The sequence below is a fragment of the Cupressus sempervirens genome, chromosome 10, assembly GCF_028749045.1.
Source record: "Cupressus sempervirens isolate cs-2001-9-10 chromosome 10, ASM2874904v1, whole genome shotgun sequence".
NCBI lineage: Eukaryota > Viridiplantae > Streptophyta > Pinopsida > Cupressales > Cupressaceae > Cupressus > Cupressus sempervirens.
In genome coordinates this window covers 163,923,249-163,929,794 of record NC_143127.1, presented here as the reverse complement: position 1 = coordinate 163,929,794, position 6,546 = coordinate 163,923,249, and positions in this window count along the sequence as shown.

The window sequence follows — 6,546 nt, the reverse complement described above, 5'->3', positions numbered from 1 at the left end:
CATTTAATGCAAATTTTCAACTTGAAGAAAATCCAATATGATGCGACATTTCTGGGGGTAAGGAAGGGATGGGGTGAGTTAGCAATGATGTCATGGGGAGTAAAGTTTAAAAGATTTGTGGGTGAGTTTTAGATATTTCTTTTATACATTTTATTTATTTATTTATTTATGTTTATGCAATGTAATTTTTTTTAACTTATTAATTTAATACATAAAATAGATTTGAAAATGAATCTTTAAGGGAATATTCTTTGTCCTAAAGAGAATTATATCCTTCTCATACAAAATCCAGAGAGCTTTTAGCTATAGGATGACAATTTTTTTCCTCAAGTGAAATTTATATTTTCAAAGACAAGAGGAATTATATAATTTTTTTATTTCTAAGTAATGGATTGCCCAATTTACTTAAATAAACAAGGGGGTTTTATATATATATATATATATATATATATATATATATATATATATATATATATATATATATATATATATATATATATATATATATATATATATATATATATATATATATAAAGATGATATTAGGATTAAATGTCATACTTGAGTATTCAAATTTTAAAAAAATTACTTCCTACCATTCACGAAAATCAAACAATGAATTTTCTTTAACATACTTTGAACTTAAATTGTATAATTATATATCACCATTTTATCTAATTAACCTTAATCAAATGAATACAATTTCAAAACATAAGAATGTTGTAGGAAGGATGAAATACCATTGCATCCATTTTTTGATAGACAATGCATATAACTGAATTACAAGAAAAATCATATGAAAGGAAAGCACTCTTTTTTTAATTCATTCATCTGATTTAAGGACTCCCTCGGGAAAGAACCAGGGAAGAAAACCCAAGATCATAATCATTTCAACAATATATTAAACAATAATATTTTTATAACAGGATCTTAATCTCAAGGAGAAAACTCCTAAACATATTTGAATTTCAATAGCAACTCTGAATTTCTTGCTTGGCTCCACAATAGGGTAGCCATTATGAAGTCTGCAAGACATCAAGGTAATCATGGAGAGGACGAAATTGACCAGGAGACAAACAATTTAACAAGAAGACAAAACAAACATTTACTCCCATCCAGGTTTGCACAATAGGTTCATCATAGAACCAAACTAGGGAGAAGGTGGATTTTTCCAACAAGAGATGTCAGTCACAACACCATAACAGGTGCCCTTTTGGGGCTATAATCACAAGAACTTTTGTTCTTCCATTTCTTAAATTTGAAAACTCAAAACATGGTTTGTGTTGATGAGTAGGGGCCCATAACACCCTACTCTCTCCCTCTCCTCATCCTAAGGACAGACTCCGCACTGCTGGAGTCCAACTAAAGACCTCCTCCTGTACATGGCCACTTCTATCCTATCTGAGGGTGAGTAATGCCAATACAACCTATACAATCTCTTCGAAAATCAAATATAAAATACTAAAGAATACATTTAAGGAAAATTTATTTCAATCCCTCTCAAACATGTTCATCAAACACACAAACATACATATGCAAGAAAACTAGTTAAGAATGAAACAAAACATGAACAAAATGAACTTGAAGGATTCCTACCTTTACAATAAGGTTATGGCAACCGAAGTTTGAGATGAGCTTCCCTTCCTTCTCCTTTAATCCTAAATTGCTCTCTAAAATTAGAGGTTGGGTGAGCACTCTTCCTCTCTCAAATATGCCTCTAAATAGGATCTCAACTCAACTACTTACAAAATGCAATAACTCCCCCACTTGCCTAAAGGCTTCTAGAGTCTTCTAACTCAATCCTATCATTTAGGCTAACCTCAAGGTGGAGTTTAACTTATCCAAATCATGGTGAAACTTTAATTTTGGCAATAAAGCAAAAATGGGATATTTGGGTGACCACAAAAGTCAACAAAAGGGGTTAGAGGGGTGAAAAATACTCCTGACCCATACCTATACCCCTTAGGTACTTATTTTTCATGATTTTTGGCCTCTAGGACTATTTAGGGACCTATCAAAATGCTAGAAAATTTTGGACTTTCTTACAACTGTCAAAATAAAAATTAATCACTAATCTTGATTAGGGTAAATAATCTCAATTACTAATTGATTAGTAAAAAGGTCACTAAACTAGTCCAACTCACATTCTTAGGTTACTTAGTTAACCCTAACTATCACACTGAAATGCATATACGATCACAAGTGTCAATCGACACTATAAAATCATTATTACAAAATATTAGCAGTTAATGATTACAGAATAATAGATTCATTCAATTCATAATACAAATATAATACGAACAACAAGGTTCGCATCTTTTATTAGACTCAACCCTGGTTTTCACAAATGGTACATAGGGTCCAGTTCCAATTCTCCATTAGATTTTCTTGTTAAAATATCCTACACACATCAGTAGCTCGAGAAAATCACACACACACACATACATATATATCCTCAGGATAATCACATAACTCAAAACATAAAATTTTCAATTAATTAACTATTTATCTCATTTATGCTCATATACTTAACCACTAAAATAATTATGCATTCAATTTTTGTACTACATCATTAGTATACATGTTCATAAAATATTAAATTACATAATTAAACATCTGAAAGTAAAACATCACACAACATAAAATAACATAATAATGTTCAGTGTATCCAATGGTGTCTCGACATATCGAGTCATGAGTATCAAACTAATAATGTATCAATTATGTTATGATGGGTCAGGGCGAGGCCTCACAATAATGGTCATATTATGTGTCTTCAAATGATATTTACCATATCTTCATGATATTGAGTTGCTTATGTTAGGATGTAATGATATTTATAGTCATGTTTTATTAATTATACTTACCCCACACTTGCATGTGTATAGTGTGTGTATTTTTTTTATATTTATATTTGGTGTGTCTAATGCAATTAAGGGAGGGAGTCATAGTGACTTGTGAGTTGAGATCTATACAATGTAACCCTCTCCACCATTACACGTTTAGCTTAGATGTACATGCTCATCTTTTATGCAGGTTGTAGATATCGAGGATCAACTTGCCTGAATTGCTAGGATGAGTGTGTCCTATCAAAATAACTCAATGGTAAGATTGGGGAGGTAATGTTCAGGTCCAACCCTAACCAAAGCCTTATTACTTATCATTAGAAGGACATTTATCTAATTGTGTACCATTTTGAAACCTTCAATTTTTTCTTTGTGTGTTGTTTGATTTTGACTTTGGTCGATTTTGCTTATGTTGATTTTATGTCAGTTTGACTATGTGATTTGCTTGATAAATGGTTTAATTATGATGCTTGGATTAATCTTATGATATTCTTGTTATTAAATATTATTTGATTTAAGAAGGAATTTATTAAAATATGATGATATTTAATTAATTAAATGTGTGCTTTAATTTAAAAGATTTGATTTAAAAGTCTAAACTAGGAAATTGAATTAAAAAAGAACTAAAATATTAAAGATTTAATATTAATTTATTATGATTATTTAATTAATAATAATTAAATTAGAGTTGTAAAAAATGTTATATATATAAAGTGGTCAAGCCATCTTTTTTAAGAAAATAATAAAAATAATTAAACTAGAGTTGCATTTAAATAATGGACTTTTATTATTATTATTAATTGAGATTATGAATTTTGATTATATAAGTATCATGCAAAATAAATAAAGTGGAGAAAGGAAAGAAAATAAATTTAAAATTAAGGTGCTTTGAGTTTGCATGAAAAGATTTAATAAATTAATTTATCTAATATTTAATTAAAAGTAAGTGGCTTTTTATTAAATTAAAAATTAGGAAACCTTAGTTAGGGTTAGGTTATTTATTAGAGTTTTGGTCATTTTATAAGGAGATAAGTTTTGGGAGAGCGGGTAGATAAAGAGTTAGAATTTACTAGTTTATATAGAGGTTTATGGTATTTTCAACATTGAAGTTAAAGAGTAAATTCAAAGCTTAGGAGTATTTTGGATCGTGTATTTTGGGCTTGTGCTATCTTGGGAATTCTATTGATAGAATGGAGGTAGGGTTTAAGAACCTTACAAATCTTTCTTTTAAAAATATCATCTTCTTCGTGTCTGTCAAATTATGTTTTAGTGATTGTTAAAATTTATGAATGGTTTTTATTTTTGAAATCTAAAAGAGAAATTACTTATGGGTTACATTATTTTTGAGAAATTAGAATGAAGAAAATGTATTGTTCTCATGTAGAAAATTCTCATAAAACCTAAATCTAAAATACCCTTGTTTTAGTATTAGCAAACCTATGTTGCATGAAACCTATCAAAACTCTAGGTTCTTCTTAAGAAAACTTAGATGCAAAATAATTTAAAAATACTAATATTAATCCAATTTAGAGCTTGATTAAGTGTCTTTGTAGATAATTTATAAAATTAAAATAAATTGAAAGTCAAAGATGAATTACATGTTGTCATTCAAATTAGAAGTTAAATCTAATACTAGAATAAAATAAAATTGAGAAATTATATGTAAAATACATTTGCATATTTTACAAATAAAATAGATTATATTTTTTATGAATTTTTTTATGTTTTAAAAAGAAATGTATGTATAAAGATATACATGTAATTCAATGTAGTTATGCATGTAAAGGAATAACTGCATGTGAAAATCAATAAATGCATGTTAGAAAAAATGATATAATAACCATCTGTGCTTAAAAGTAAAGAAGTGTGTGAAAATATGCATGCAAGCTTATTTTAATTTTATATATATATATATATATATATATATATATATATATATATATATATATAAAATTAAATAAATACTTTATTTGTTTTATCAATAATGAGTCAAAGCCTAGATCAATATTATTATTGTTTTTGGAGATTAATTATAATTATGTTTAAACACGAGTAGATTTAAATCTGAGACCTCCTCGATGAGAGGCCCACAAGTTACTATTGAGCTATAGGCTCTTGCCTAGTAAATAATTGAATTATTAGTTTTACATGTGAGTTGTAAATAATAATAAGAATAATAATGCTTTTATATATACAACTAAGTTTAGTTAACTCTTGGTGGAATATAATCTTATTTGATATTTACAAATGCACGTGTAGTTATAAGTTAGCAAATATTTAATTATGATTTAGTTATATTTTAAGTGAACTCAACTAGATAATAATTTATTTATAGTGAGTAAATATAATGGGTGGACTGTGGAATTATATTTAATTTAATGTAATTATAATTCAGGTTGAGTTGTTTATAATATAACTACGAGTTCAATAGAAATTTAATATTAATATTAGACTCATATGGAAGTTAAAGTAATGCTTTAATATTAATATAAATATAAATATTTATGTAATGTCCCATTTTTTTGGAGGAATTAATTATAAAGTTATCAATTAAAAAATATATATTACAAGGTAAATTTATAAATTAAATTATAAAAAAATCTTCTAGAGGTTGCTGGAAGAAGCGAAGAAAAATTAAAAAGGGGGGCCGACCTATCAAGGAAAAAAGAATAAATAGGCATTGAGGGCTCATTGCCTATCATCGAGATTTATTATTTCTTTTTGTTGATGTGCGTTGTGGAGCCTAAGGTTTCTGCAAGTAGTCACAATTGGCCATTGAGAACAAAAAATCTCAATTGGTACGCAATTTTGAGGGTGTGAAAGATCACCTGAATTATTGCAGCTGTGGGAAGGATATTTCAGTCCTTTCACTTGTGCTTAATTGTTGGTTTGGAGTTTCAATTGGAGTTGCACTTTCATCATATCATCTTCAGCATTCAGTCTCCACCATTTGATCAATCCAGGTTCTCATTTCAATTTGTAGTTGTAATAAGTTCTCAATTGTATACAGCCAGTTAGGGTTGTCTGTAATGTGCCAGGTCATAATGTTTCAATGCTGAAAATTGACATATCATTTGTAAAAATATTTGGTTTTCATTGAATGAATACATTGGCACTATTATTTCCTTATTTCAGCAATATACTTTAGCCGTGTATTAAATTTAGGGTTTTTTTTAGTGGCCTATTGGTACGGGTCATTACAGTGGTATCAGAGCAGTTTCCTGCTAGCTTGATAGGGTTACCTAGCCACCATTTAATTTAGTTTACAAAAGAACCAACATAACTAAAAATATGGCTAAGAGACATTCTCAAAGCCCATCCAGAAGTGTACGAGATGATGAGACTTTACAGCAACAAGAGAGGCTTCTACAGTCAATAGAGGCAAGTACACAGGCAATGATGGTTATGATACAACATTTGATTGGGGAAAATAGGAGAAATAATCATAATAATGATCAGGATGACAAAAGAAAAGCATGATCACAACATAGGGCACGGTCTGGAATAGCTGATAGACCCACACGTCCTACATTTAGAGAAGAAACTTCAGCATGCACACCTGATGCTATGGTAATAGATATTGTAGATGAACTCCGACAAGCAAGAATGGGTGGGATTCATTACCAGAATATGTACAGGATGGATGGACATTTGACAAGTACCTAAACTATAGAGCTGCCAGGCAAAAGTAAGTAGATAA